The 15,882-nt window shown below is 35.2% G+C and overlaps 2 pseudogenes; both read left to right on the top strand.

Moving 5' to 3' along the window:
* The first annotated feature begins 771 nt into the window (after positions 1-771).
* On the top strand, positions 772-3,047 carry LOC101703280 (olfactory receptor 10AG1-like; annotated as a pseudogene).
* A 3,849-nt stretch (positions 3,048-6,896) lies between these two features.
* Positions 6,897-11,670, top strand: LOC101702926 (olfactory receptor 10AG1-like; annotated as a pseudogene).
* Positions 11,671-15,882: the final 4,212 nt, after the last annotated feature.

The raw sequence follows: 15,882 nt of genomic DNA, 5'->3' as shown, positions 1-15,882 counted from the left end.
GCACTGCTAAAGGTGGCACATCAATTAGGAAGCCTCTTCCTCTGAGCTGGGAGTGATGATATGTGGACCCACATAAGCTTCTATTTTTATTGTTTTGCTGGCACCTTCACTACAGTTTAAGAGATTCCCTAATTCCAAATGTCAGAAAGCCCATGACTCCAGTGTTCTCTGCAGAGCATTTGAAATTCATTTCATACCTGAAAGCATGTTCTTGTGTTCTATCATTGGATCTGAAAACACAGGATTTAGCTCAGAGTCAAAGGGATCCCATTCTGGAAAAGGGTCGAAAGAGTAAGGCTTGGAAATCCCCTGTCCCACAGTGTGAGTGTCCAGGCATCCTGGCCCCAGAGCTCTCTGGACTGCTGTGCCCTGACCGGGCTTGGGGTCTTCTTTCTGGTTGGCTCCCCTCCAGTGCCTCCCCAATGTCTCAGGACATCATAGCAAGGGGCTATCCTAAGGGGCCAGGGGACAGGCATGCTGCCTTTCTGAGAACTGTGGCCAGGGCTGGATTTCCACTATCCAGTGCTTCCTTCCCATACAGAAGCACCCTGTTGCCAGGGGGAAGAGAGAGGCCAGGCAGCTCAGACTGTTTCCATCTCCCAGGATAACTTTGCTCTGAGCATTTCCATCTGTGTCACCCACAGTCCTATTCCTCCAGGAAGGGGAAAGTGTCCCCTCTTTGCCCCTCTTAAAGCTACAGGACAGAGTGTCCCAGGCCACTCCTCCCTCTTCCATGGGCTTAGCCAGGCAGGTTCCCAGGGTCCTAGACCTATGTCCAAGAGCCAACCAGGACCTGGAGTGTTGGGGTTCTGTGTGAGGGGCTTTGAGTTTAGGAGACCTGAGACCTGGGTAAGGGCAACCCAGGAGAGGGAATGAGGCAGTGCTGCCTGATATGTTGAGCTCCATTCTGTTTTTCAAGTTGAGTTTCTATTTCCCCTAATTGGCAGAATGAGATCAGGGTTAAGTTTTACTTTTCCAAATGAGGTTTTAATGTCTCAGAAGGGACTTGATCAGTCTGCCTGGATGGACTGCTCCCTCCCTCCTCCCCTGGTCTCTCTTGCTCTGTGTGCTTGGCTGTGTGAGCCATGGGTGACTCTGTGCCTGGAGGGCTTGGCAGTCAGTGGACTTCACCATGAACCTGCAGGCTCAGGGGGAGCATCAAGGAAGCCAGGTGGAGGGAGAGGAAAAGATCCCCCAGGAGTGGGCAAGGCTGGGGAGAGAAACAGAGCCTCACCAGACAGAGCTGTGCCTGAGAGCTGCCATCCACACCCACCCTCTAACAGCCTCCCAAGGCCTCTGCTTAGCACTGTGAGCCCAGGGATGCAGAGAGGCTATGCCACAGATGTCCCCGATTGCTAAAAACAGAATAACTCATGGCAGATGGCAAAACCCACAGGCATAGATCAACTAAACAGAGTTGCTGAAATCAGGTCAACCAGTGCCGACCTTTCGAGATGTTGGTTTTATTGTCCAGCTGAGAGCTAAAAGAAAAAGCTATCACACATCTCCTTCTTGATTTAATGTAGTTATTAAAAGTGTTGGGAATGGAATGCATGATCACAATATTGCTTGTGTTTTTATAGTATGTAAATGAAAGGCAAATGCAGTTTCAACTTGATGTCAAAGTGGGGATGGTAGAGCTATAGCTGTGTTACAGGGTTCTTACTTGTAAATGATTCTTGTAAAAGCCTGGCGAAATAGTAAATCATTGCCAAAATGACACCTAAATATTTGAAAGAGATGTACTGCTGGGAAAATATGATGTAAATGATTCTGCCTCAAAATTCTATTACTATGAGTAGAAAAGAGCAGTTTGGTTCCATGTTCAAATACAAAAATTGGAAATGGTATAATTATGTCATATAACTATCTTTCAAATCAAACCTTGCAATAGATATGAATGTTATAGTTTTTGAATTTGAAGACATTCCTCAGTATGCCTCAGTTGTGCCTTTTGAATCTCTGCTATAAAAAATGAATTTAAATGTAGATTAGAAAACCAGTATTCTAATTGTCCAAGCATCACCTAATCCAGCAGAAATTGATAATTGGTCAAAGAATATGTGACATATCTTTCTACTTTCACAGGTGAAAAGCTAAAGAATGCCACAAGAAGTAAATTCCACTTCAATGATAGAGTTTGGTTTTTTTTTTTTGGGGGGGGGGGGGTTCTAATATTCCCAGTCTACAAAAGTTTCTTTTTGTGATATTTTTCTTCATCTATGTGATCATCTTTTCAGAAATGGGTTCATCATTCTCATAACCAAGGTGGACCCAGCCCTTCACACTCCCATGTATGATTTTTTCTCAGAAATTTTTCTTTCTTAGAAAGCTGCTATGTGTCTGACACCCTGCCTAGAATGCTAACCAACCTGTAGATACTGAAAGGCAATATTTCTTTGTTTGCCTGTGCTACACAGGTGTATTTTTTCCTTGTTCTTGGAGGAACAGAGTGCCTCCTGCTGACTGTGATGGCCTATGACTGCTACATGGCCATCTGCCACCCTCTGCAGTACCCCTTCATCATGAACCCCAAACTCTGTAGGAAGCTGGTGGCTGCCTCTTGGCTCATGGGAATGCTGGTCCACATAGGACAGACATTTCTTATTTTCTCCCTGCCATTTTGTGGCTCCAGGCAAATCAATCACTTCTTCTGTGACATCCCACTCTTACTCAAGCTGGCCTGTGGAAAACCTTTCATAAATGAGATGTTGTTCTTTTCAGTTGCTGTGGTGTTTATCTTGGTCCCTTTTCTGTTCATACTCGGTTCCCACAGTAAAATCTTTTCCAGCATCCTGAAGTTTCCCTCAGGCACAGGGCAAGTCATAGTGTTCTCCACCTGCTCCTCTCATGTCATAGTTGTGGCTTTGTTCTTTGCATCTGGAATCATTACATATTTCTGACCCAAACCCAAACAGTTCTCCAGCAAGGATAACCTTCTTTCTCTTTTCTACACTATTCTCACCCTGATGTTCAACCCTATGATCTACACATTGAGGAATAAAGATGTCACAATTGCCTTGGAGAAACTGCTAACTAAAGTTTAATACATGTGCTGAGGATTTGAACTTACTTTCTGGTTTCTTATTTAATTCTGTAATTGTATAAAAGAATCTTTCTTGTGGTTTGCTTTCCTGCCCTACTAATGATTCTTTTTCCTCCTTTTTGAGGTTATTCTCTTATGCTGGGCTTTTCATACTAAGGTTGTATTTACCAGAATTTTGCCAATAAAAGACAAATTTGCAACAAATCTTATGTTTTGTGGTCTTGTCTACTCACAAATTAATTAGGGATTTGAGAATGTTTGAAAAACTGTACAGTTGCTTACCTCCTAGTTGTTGTCTCATACATTTTTCTCTAAAAACAAAAATGTATATTTTGTTACTTTCATTATATGGGTATTATTTTCCTAAAGTTATCGCTGCAGTCAAAAGTATTAGATATGGTACTTGGAGAACATTGGTTGAATAACTATATAACTATTTCTTATATTTTCAGATGTTTTACCTTTTTTAAGAAAGAAAATTCCTCTTCATTTCTTAGAGAATACCTATGAAAAGTTTAAAAATTTAGACTCCACAGATGACACTGTGGAGATTGGAAAGTATGGTAATGAATCTTCAAAGTGTTTCCATTCCCTAAAATGTTAGAGTCGGCAGGGATAGATACAAACCCTAAAAGCAACTACAGCTGAATGCCTGAACAAATGCAGGCTGCTCTGCATATTTCTCCTGTCTATATTCTGTACATATTACCATGTTTCTCTCTTGATATACATGGTATGTGACAAAATCATTAACAATGACTCCGCAGAAATGTTTTTGTCTTGATCTACACTAAAGAAAATAATGGGTGCATCTTTGCTCTATGGAGATGCAGTCTTCACTATATTACAGCATTTTTTTACACCATATATAAATACTCACCTTTGCTCTAAAATTGACTTTTCATTTTTTGGGCTGAGAATATCAATGGAAATTAAAATTGAAATATTGATTAATTCACTGCAATTCAATTATTTTGTAATATAGTCCTGCTTGCAAAGTCTAATAATGCAGGAAACATAACTGAAATCATTAAATTGTCTGAAGAAACAAAAAATATTCATAAGGAATAAATGTCTTAAAGCCTATCATCCAATTTTCACTATTTGTCAATCAACCTAAGAAAAGAGTAACCTGAGTTTTTGTTTTTTGTTAGTTTTGAAAATCTGCTTTGTTTTTAAGTCTGTTTCTCCATCAACATGACATTGATTTAAACAATATATTTTATGCATAGTCATAATGTACCATTCTGTTAGTTCTCTGATGGGCATTGGGCCAAAAATAAAATGGTCTTAAAAACATGAATGGGGTGGGTCAGTCATTGCTGAGAAGAGAATATTAAGGAAAATAACTAAATTCTATAATAGGCACAGGGACAATGACATATAACAGAGAGGCCCACACATGGGCACACTGAACATGAGGACACACTTGAACATGAAAGAAATTAGAACCACAGAATAGAGTTAGTTTTTAATAAATTTTTCTATTTGATAAAATATCCTACCCTAAAGTTGATGTAAATATGTGACAAGAAAGAAAAGTAGATACTTGTTTACCTAATTTATCTACAAAATAATTGTAGGTTAATTTGAAAACCTGAGTATTAAGTTCAACATAATAAATCTTCACAAATATGATATGTGTTATCTTCATGACTCTACCATGAGAACAGCAGGCTTTCACCACTACAAATACCGTGGACATGCAGCATAGCATGTGTATGTTACAAAACACAAGGAGATTTTTCTAACAACCTGGATCTGGATGAATTGTGAGAATAAAAGTAAATGAGGCAACTACATATTACTTATTAAAGGGCCTGAATGCAATAGCAAGAAATTTCAAATTCTATCCGAAATGTGAACAAGTGGTTTATCACTCCCAGCAAACTCTCCCTACATTGGGGGAGCTGACAGCAAAGAGAGGAGCAAGGCAATGAAGTTTCTATTAAAAAAAATAGCTCTCAGTAATGAACCAGAACAATTGCCAAATAGAAATTGTCTTCTGCAAGTTACACTGATACACAAGAGTAGATGGTCCCCAGGGTAAGAGGGACTATTCCTATTTAAGGATATTAAGAATAGAAATAGTTCTTAAAATGGGGACAAGTATTGTAGCCTTCAAGCAACTTCCTGAGAAAAAGAGCATGCAAATTTACAGTTAAAATATTACTTAATCCTTCTTAGACTGCTTAATGTGAATTTGTGAAGGTGAGCTGTGGTAGAAATATGAGACTATTTTGGTTAAGGATGGTTTCAAATTAATAAAACAAAAAAAGCACAAAAATTTGAATTCTTTATCTGAAAGCATATTATTTTATATAATCATGAATCTATTAAATTTATTTATAAAGTTAAATAAAATTTGGTATGTGTCAAGTATTGTTAATTATATTAATAATTGAAATAATTTATATGAGACAAATGTTGTCATCAAATGAACAGGTATAGCGGGTCTGAGCAGAAAGGAAAATACAGACTTCTGGAAATTTGGAAAACAAACATTAAGAAAATGCATTAATTAAGAAATTTTAAAGTAGCATAGAATGCTTCATATTGAATAATGTTAATATAAAAGAGTGAGATTTTGTTTTAATTTTTCTTAGATTTTTACTTGATTTTAAATTTTTAATTAGCATGCATTTGCAGAATGAGCATTTTACAACCATCTTGAGAAGTGTGTACATGTACACAACACAGCTGGATTCTTTTTTCTTAATCCACTTCTTATATCCCACCTCCCTTTCTCCTTCTATAAATTTCCTTCCTCATTTATACATATTGATATTATTAATTTACACTCTCTCTCTCTTGAGCAAGGCAAAGCACAAATGAATAGCACAATAAAATATGAATATTACAAACCAAAGACATAGTTATCTTGCAAATGGGAAGGGGTTGAAGAGAACTTGGATGAGAGGATTTGGATGGAGGAAAGAGAAAGAGTACAATGAAGATATGCTTCAATTTCTAGTTCCATTTCTGTACTTTGACAACTACAATGGCCAGGGTATGTCACTATTTATAGTCAAGTTTAATCAAACTTACACTGTAAGAGGACATTATTAGAAAAAGAATATAGAGAAAATAAGTTGCATTTGACTAAAAGGAAAGTATATAAGAATGGAAACAATAAAAGAGAAGACAGGACATAGAAGAACAGTACGATGAATTAGTAATGCTTTTCATTCAGTTCAAGTTTAGTTAATATTTATCATTCATGGGAAAGGAGGTGTTACTAGAGAAAGTCATTATTATTCTGAGTTTAATAGATTTAATATTTGCTACATTGGATGGGAGAGGTGGATATGGAAAGGCAGCAATCATGCACATATATGCTTTGTAATGCAGAATGGATTTAGGAAAATTGCTTCCACTGGACTGCTAAAGGATGTAAAACACAATTTTTACTAAGAATTAAACAAAAGATTCCAGAAAAAGGCCTTGAAAGTAAAGAAGATGGAATAAAATTATCAATACAGAGAAAAATGATAACTTGGCAAATAAGAGAAAAAACCTGTAAACTAATTCTAATTAAGGTCAAAAGAAGGAGATAATATTGCTCTATGTGTTCTAAAGGCTGGTAATAATGTGCATTTCTCAGTACTCTTGGGTATCATGACAGCCAAGTGCAAGAAAGTGTTAGATTTTATCTCTTGAATGAAAGTTAATTGCATGCCACTTTATTTGTGAAGTTTCAAATCTCATGTCATAGAAAAAACAATGAAAATTAGAAATAGCATAAGAGAGCAAGTAAGTATATCTGCAGACCCAAGTAAGGTAACACAACAGGGCATGTCATTTCAAATACAAATGAATTGGCTAGCCTGAATACACCATATCCATATCTACAGAAGATATGCTAATGGGAACAGAAATATCAAATACCACTACACTGGTGGAATTCGTTGTCTTGGGGTTTTCTGATGTTCCCAACCTTCAGTGGATCCTCTTTGGAATGTTTTTACTGATGTATCTGACAATTCTGATGTGCAATAACCTTATAATACTAATAGAAAAAGTTGACCCTGCTCTTCAGACGCCTATGATCACGTGGACACACTTGAACTTGAAAAACATTATAACTGCAGAATAAAGTTAATTTTTGATAAATTTTCCATTTAATAATATATCCTATCCTAAACTTGATCAAATATGTGATAAGGAAGAAAAGTAGATATTTGTTTACCTAATGGATCTACAATGTAATTCTTGGTAACTTGGAAATCTGAATATTAAACTCAACGTAATGAATCTTCATGAATATAATGTGTATTATATTCACAACTCTAGTATTAGAACAATATTTTTCATGCATGCATTGAGTCTGTTCAGTCATAGTAAGGCAATCTCTATTAACGCAAAAGTTGTGGACCTACGCTTTCATATAAAAAGAATATAAAGAAAATATGGTGATAAAGAAAAGGATAACTCAAAGATGATTATATCTTTTAAGACATGAACAACTAATTATAGCCTTGAGTTTATGAGAGCATCTCTGTAATCGTCTTTCATTACAAAAGGTGCAAAGAGAGTCATGGGAACTTACAGTAAATTTTTCATATTGGTTACCTGCAGTTCCCATAGAGGTGTATTCATTACACAAAAATGATAGGATTTTAAAAATTCATTCACTTTTCCATACTGTTTACAGTAGATGTGAAGGCAACAAAACTTGGTTAATGTAGTTTTCTCATTAGGATTTACTTAAGAAAGAAATGAATATAGTTCCATCTTCAAAGTGCTCAAAGAGAGAGAAAACAAAACTCTGTCAGGATATAATTATTTATCTAGCGAAATTACCCTGCAAGAGAGACAATGATATTTCATAATAAAAAATATATGTACCAATTAAAGGGAAGAATAGATCAATAAAAGACTTACAATTGAGAAATACAAAAGGAATTCTTTGAAATTAAAGAAAAATAAGACAGATGGAAATTTAAACCAGAAAGTGAATCAATCAAAATACAATAAATTCATACATATTGATAGCAATTTTCACATTTAAAGTGTTTTGTAACAAGAAATAATATCATAAAACAAAAATGATGCATTGTTGTGTTAACAAATAAGTGAATGTAAACAGTCTCATCTGACTGTGAACATATGAACATAACCCTATAATACACAGTTGTGGATAGGTACGTGATGACTTCAGAAACATATGCTCCAGATTCCTATCTGCCTACAGACCCAGAAATAGTTCAATAGGGGATGGCATCTTAGAGGAAAGATTCCTCTTTGTTTTCTGTCCTTGCTTAAATGGCATTATCCAGGTGACTTGTGTTTTCAATCAGAAAGTCAGATTCAACCTTAAAGAGAAGCCATATATGAATACAAAAGACCTAGATATTATAGGAAGTGCGACATGCTTATATTTCCATAAACAATTTAAGTGCAAAATATAACAATTCTGAAAAGGGTTTTCACCACAAATACTGCTGACACCCAGTGTAGCATGTGTATGGTATAAAACATGTAGAAGGTTTTTCAAATGACCTGCATCTGGATGAGTTGTGGGAACAAAATTAAATGAGGAAACTACCTTTCACTTAGTAAAGGCCCTGAATCCAATAGTAAGAAATTTAAAATTTTTTTGAAATGTAGACAACTGCTTTTTCACTCCCAGCAAACTCACCCTACACTGAGGGAGGTGACAGCACATAGAGGAAAAAGGCAATGAAGGCTCTATTGAAAAAGTAGCTCTCAATAATGGACCAGAATAAATGCCAAATAGACACTTCTGGAAGTTCCACTGATGCACAAGAATAGAAGGTCCCTTGGGTGAGTGTGACTGTTCCTATTTAAGAACAGGCATAGTTTTTTTAAAAAGCACAGTTATTGTAGCATTCAAGTGACTTCCTGGGAAAATGAGCTTATGGATTTATCCATGAAATATTTCTTAAAACTTCTTGCACTGCTTAATGTGAATTTGTGAAGGTGAGCTCTGCTAGAAATATGAAACTATTTTCTTTAAGGATGATTTCAAATTAATAAAACTCAGTTCCTTACCTGAAAATGAGTTAGCTCATATAATTCATGGATCTGATGAATTTCTTAATTTCAAAGTTAAATAAAAATAAGGTATGTTTCAAATTTTCTTAATTATGTTAGTAATAGGAGTGATTTAAATGAGATAAATTTGAAAACTAATAGTAATTGAAAGAGAGAAATAGAAGAGAATTTTTCTGAACAGTTCTATTCATCAGGATATCAAGTCAAAAGGATCAGATGATTAAATCCAAGAGTAGGTAAGTGTAGTGGAGTTGAGAAGACAGGAAAATGCAGACTTGGAATGTTGTAGAAGAAGCATTAAGAAAATGTAGCAAGCCATAAAAATTTTAAAGCACTGTAGAATACTTCACATTGGATAATGACAATATAAAAGAGCAAGAATGTTTTGATTTTTCTTTGAGTTTTATTCATTTTTATATTTTCATTAGCACATGTTTGCAGTATATGCATTTTACAACCATCTTGGGGAGTGGGTGTATGTATGCAAGATAGCTGGATTCTCTTTTAAAAATTTCTTCCTTTTGTCTCCCTCTCTTTTATTCCTTCTAGAAATCCCTTTCCTCGTTTTTTTCATATTGATATTATCAATTTGCAATATGTCTCATTTGAACAAGGCAAAGTACAAACAGAGCACCAGAAAGGATGGGCAGAGAAGACAGGCACATAGATATCTTGCCAATGGGAAGGGGGCTAGGAGAACCACAATGGGAGGATTAGGGCTTGGGAAAGGGAAACAAGTACAATCAAGGTATGTTTTCTTTTTAGTTGCCATTATGTACTTTGGCAACTAGAAGGGCCAGTGTATACCACTATCGGGTTAAATCAAACTTGCACTTTAATAGGACAATATTAGAAAAGAATATAGAGCAAAGCTGCATTTGATTGAAAGGAAAGTATATAACAATGGAAACAACAAAAGAAGACAGGACATAGAAGAATAGTATGATGAATTAGTCATATTTTTCATTAAGTTCAAGTTTAGTTAATATTTATTGTTCAGGGGAAAGGAGGTGTTACTAGAGAAAGTCATTATTATTCTGAGCTTAGTAGATTTAATATTTGGTGTACTGGATAAGAGAGGTGCTTATAGAAAAACAGTAATCATGCATTTATTTGCTTTGTAATGCAGAACAAATTTAGGAAAATTGCTTCCACTGGACTTCTAAAGGAGGACATAAAATCCACTTTTTACTAAGAATTAAGGAAAAGCTTCCAGAGAATGACCTTGAAAAGTAAAGAAGATGGAATACAATTATCAATACAGAGAAAAACAATAACCTGGGCAAAGCTGAGAAAAAAAACTGTAAACTAATTCTAATTAAGGGGAAAAGAAGGAGATGATATTGGTCTCTGTGCTCTAAAGATCAGTAATAATGTGCATTTCTCAATGTTATTGGTTATCATTACAGCAAAATGTAATAAAGTGTTAGATTTTATCTCTTGAATGAAACTTAACCGCATGCCACTTCAACTTTGAAGTTTCAAATCTCATGACATAGAAGAAGCAATGAAAATTAGAAATAGCATAATAGATCAAGTAAGTATATCTACAGACCCAATAATGTAACAGAGCAGGGCATGTTCTTTCAAATACAAATGAATTGACCAGCCTGAATACACCATATCTACAGATGATATGCAAACGGTGACAAAAATATCAAATACCACTACACTGGTGGGATTTGTTGTCTTGGGGTTTACTGATGTTCCCAACCTTCAGTGGACCCTCTTTGGAATGTTTTTACTGATGTATCTGACAATTCTGATGTGCAATAACCTTATAATACTAATAGAAAAAGTTGACCCCGCTCTTCAGATGCCTATGTATTTTTCCTTAGCAACTTTTCCCTTGTGGAAATCTGTTAGGTAACAGTCACGATCCCGAGAGTGCTCATGGACCTTTGTACCCAAAAAGGAAACATTTCCATGGTTGCCTGTGCTACGCTAATGTGCTTCGTCCTCATGCTGGGAGGCACAGAGTGCCTCCTGCTGACTGTGATGGCCTATGACCCCTACTTGGCCATCTGCCACCCCCTGCATTAAGCCCTGATCATGAACTACAAGTTCTGCGTGCAGCTCGTGGCCGCCTCCTGGATCAGTATGGTTCCTGTTATGATTGGACAAACCTGCCAGATTTTCTCTTTGCCCTTTTGTGGGTCTAACATAATTGAGCACTTCTTTTCTGACATCCCCGCAGTACTCAAGCTGGCTTGTGGGGACACATTTGCGAATGAGACAGCAGTCTATGTGGTGGTAGTAGTGTTTGTCACTTTTCCCTTTCTGCTGATCATCATCTCCTATGGTAGAATCTTCTCCAGTATTCTGAGAATGCCCTTGGTGGGCGGGAGGGCCAAAGCCTTCTCCACCTGCTCCTCTCACTTGACAGTTGTGGTCTTATTCTATGGAACAGCCAGCATCACTTATTTACACCCTAAACCAAGGCAGGCTGAAGACATGGAAAAGCTCCTCTCTGTTTTCTACACTATTTTGATCCCAACTCTGGATCCCATCATCTACTCGCTGAGAAACAAGGACATCATTTTGGCCCTGAGAAAGCTACCAAGTTACCAGCATGGGGTAAAGACTTGAAAATACAGAAATAATTTGCTGATGTGCTGCATTAGAAATAATTTGCTGATCGTGCAGCATTCCAAATATATTCAGAAATATCCTGATATTTCCTGCATAACTATAAATTGCCAATTTATAACATGATTATCAAATAATATTATGTAAAATGATCTTGGTTTTAGATATTTTTCTTAAAATATATAGTCAGTGTAGAATTTTGACACTTTTGAATATCCCTGATCTCATTTTGCAGGTTAATCCTTTTTCTCTTATCTGAGTATTGATGTACGATCTTAAACAGCAAGGTACTCTCTTTTATCCCCCGGTAAAGAAAAAATATTTACATATATTTATATATCTAGTTTTATACAATATCTTATATCTCTAATATGTATAATGCTATAAAAAAGTTTTATTATTTCACTGTTATAATTATTTTAATGTATTTAAAATTTATCACTTTTTCACTGTGAGACTTCCCGTGCACTATTTGATCTAGAATTCAAAATGGTAGAATACCAATGCAGAGAACAAATTTTATATGCTAATTTCTCAAACATCTCTAGTTGATGGAAAATAAGCCAAAAGAATAACTACCTATTTTTCTCTTTTTACACATAAAATCTAATGAGAAGAAATAAAACTCACTTCAAGAAAGAAATTTCTCTTTTGGTGATTTTGTGATATTTTCAATCTCTGATGTTTTAAAATATTTTCTAATCTATGTCAGAATCCTGGGAAGAATGGGACCTATGTCAATGCTTTCATACCCAGGATCAGCTGGGCAGTTCATACTCCATGAATTTTTCTCATTGACTATCTTTTACATTTCATATTCTTACACATTCACGACCTTATGAACTCAGCAATCAAGTGTTTTGTTTCCTTGCTTGTGCTGTGTACTTGTGCTCTGTCCTTAGCCTTGAAAGATGTGGGTTTCCTCTGGACAGTGAACCTGTGACACCCAGGGCACCTCTGGTGTCTGTGCCCAGTGCCTTCCATTAGAGACCTCAAGCTTTTTGTCAAGCTAACTATGGACTCTCTTGTCAAAAGAGTTTGGCATCAGATATGGAATAGATGGCAGATTTTGCCCATGTTGTTTGATGGATCGGTGAAAATCAATGCCTTCTTGTGCAACATTCTCTGAATACTAAGGCTACGCTGATGAGGTACTTTTGTGAGTGAGACACTGGTTAGCACAAGTGTCATGCTATTTGTGCTGATCCCTTCTGTGATGATGCTTGACACCCACAGGAAAAAAAACATCTCACCATCCTCAAGTTATCCTCAACACCAGGACAAGTCAGTACCTCCTGCATGGGCCTATCTCAGTGGTGGCTTTTTAAAGTACATTTATGAGGCAAACCAAACTATGCCCCCAGAAGAAACACACTTTTATAATTTTTCTATAATTTTATTACCCTAACCTTTGTCCTGGAGTTATATATTCTTAGAAATAAAAATCTCATTATGGCCTTGAAAAAATGCTATTGTATAACATATAATGATTTATTTTCTCAATCAAATCTTGTCAATACTTAGAAATACAGCTACTACTTTAATTTCTATCTTAATAGAAATTGACTGTACTTATATATTTGTTAACTTTGTACTAGACTTTTTGAAAGTAGAGTAATACTAGGAGAGGTTCCATTCAAAATAAGGAATTAACTTTTCAGCAAACCTTGTGTATATCAGATTGCTCTATTACTGCAGTAGTCGCTAATGGCATTTTAGTCTTTACTAAAAAAAATGCAGGATACATGGTCTAGTAAGTTATGTCACTATATTTTCTCTAAATATCACAGGACATTATTGTTCTTTTCTTATTATCATTTAAAAAATAAGACATCAGATATTGAAGAGTAACCCATGTAGCTGGTGGGATTGCTGGCACACTGTTCTAATCTTAGCTACTTAGGACTGAGGAAGGAGGACCTTGTCTTCCACGCCAGCTCAGGAACCTCAGAGAGCCTGTGTTAAACTCAGAATGAGTGAGGGCTGGCTTTGGATGGAGTTCCGTGGTGAGAACATCAGGGTTGGATAACTTCTCCTGGGAAAAATAAAGGAGTAATAAGCATGACCAGGTCTTGGGCCATATTTATTGAATAACTATAGAACTTTTATATGTTAAAGGCATCTGTACATTGAGTTTGCTTCCTTCAGATTTAAAACAACTTTTTTATCTACTTTTTAATTTGAAGAAAGATTTCCAATGGAACCTCAACAGAAAGGTTTCTGTACAATGATTTTACAGTGCACAGTATGTGTCAGTGGCAATAAGGAAGAAGTGTATTTAAACTCTGGGCTGGAAACAAACTGAAGTGGTACAATGCTATAAGATGCTACAAAGGGATTTATAATATAAATGTTCCTGACTACTAGAAAGCATCCAAGTGTAAGCAGAACCAAGAAAGTAGGCTGGAAATGAGAGCCTACTCTGTAGAGGTGTCATTAGCATTCTGTATTTCAAGTATGAAGTTTTTATAATTAACAAAACTGGAGATGTATATTGCAATATCATGCATGTTGTTCATGATAAAAGTTCATTACTTCTTTAGCTAGTATAAGTTAGGCTAAAAAAGAAATGTGTCAATATGTGAAGCATGCATGTGTTACAGTGAGCAAAACCTTGCTTCTCTAATTTCAAAGCCTGGGTAGAGGAGACAAGGGAGGAACATTAAGAAAGGTAACGGGCATCACATGCACAGCTTGGGATCTGGCTGTTTGTTCCCCAGTGACTACTGTTAGAGTGAAATATTAATGTGTTCTCCATAGCATCCTTGCCTTCTGCAAGATTTGGTGGGGTCATGGGGTGAGTGGTCAGGGGACCTGAATGCCAGCCCTAGGGTGACTGTTGGCAAGAGAGTACTTGGGACAACAAATGGAAATGATGTTTTGCAGGAGTATAGAGTTAAATATTAAGATGTCACATGCAAAAGCAACAGAAACAGAAGGAAAAGTGAGATATTCTTATTTAAAGAGAAAGTAATGCTTTGAGAAGAATTAATGCTTTTTATGGACATGTATATTTCAATTGCTGTGGTTGAGGGGGAGAAAAGGAACTATATCTAAATCCAAGAGAGTAAATATGAATTGTTTTATGCTGCTAGGATTTTTGTATTGATATTTTCTATAATTTCTAGCATACTCCAAAACTCAGATTCAATAATTGACAAATGCTGAAATGGAAAGCTTTAAGCTCACAATTTATACACTCATTTTGCAAATTTATTTTTTACTTTCCTATAATGGATTAAACTGAAACAAATGGGATATAACTTTAAGATTATGGAAAGCTACATATGTATAACATATTTGGTGATAACAATCTACCAACCAAGCAGCTATAATTTTATTTGTAATAAATCCTCCTGAATGATAAAATATTGTTTTGTCTATGTTTTTAATAACTTCTGTGGCCCATTATGTACAGTGATGCATGCTATTTAAAGGGAAGCTAAACCATAATTTTTTTCTGAATCATAATTTTAGAAAAGACACTTTCTTACTAAAAATGAGTTAATGACAATAAGAACAACAACAATTTTCAAAAACTGAAATTTACCTATCTTAGTTGTCTTTTTTTCCTCGGACTCCCAAGTTAATTTTAAAATGAAATGAAGAAATATAAAATGCTGATCAAAATAAGCTATAAAAATCTGTATTTTAATCTTTGCATTAAAGTTTACATTTTATTCTAGCATATTGTAATTATTTATTTTTAAAGAAAGGTGTTACATCCCTTTTTAAAAGTATAATATAGAATATCAATACTTGCTTGTTATCCATAAATATGCACTTATAAATTACAAGATTGCCTTTTTTTACCATTCAATAATTATACATAATTTCTGTTGTTTTAAAAAGCATATTGCTATTGAAAATATTCTATAAGATTTTATCTTAAGGATGTAATGCATGAAACTCTTTTATTAAGTAATATTGTCTTCAAAACATTTACATATTAAAAGTAAAGATTTACATTTTTTAAAAAGAAGTTTAAAGAACTTTAACACACTTCATATTTTTTGAGAAGAATTCACAAAATATTGCATGTAATGAAAAAAATGGTAATAAATAAGCAATTATCTAACTTCCTTTTGTGTAGTAACTATCACTTCAACTCTGTTTTCTCTACATGAATAGGTATTGAAGCTTTTATAACATTATTGCATCTTATAAGATTTTATAATTATATGATTGTGATTTTTCATGTTTTTTCTTCAAATTTGAACATAGATAAT

The sequence above is a fragment of the Heterocephalus glaber genome, unplaced genomic scaffold, assembly GCF_053883595.1.
Source record: "Heterocephalus glaber isolate CG9 unplaced genomic scaffold, H.glaber_assembly_v1.0 deba00000896, whole genome shotgun sequence".
NCBI lineage: Eukaryota > Metazoa > Chordata > Mammalia > Rodentia > Bathyergidae > Heterocephalus > Heterocephalus glaber.
The sequence above is the reverse complement of the archived record's forward strand: the minus strand, read 5'-3'. Positions and strand labels throughout refer to the sequence as shown.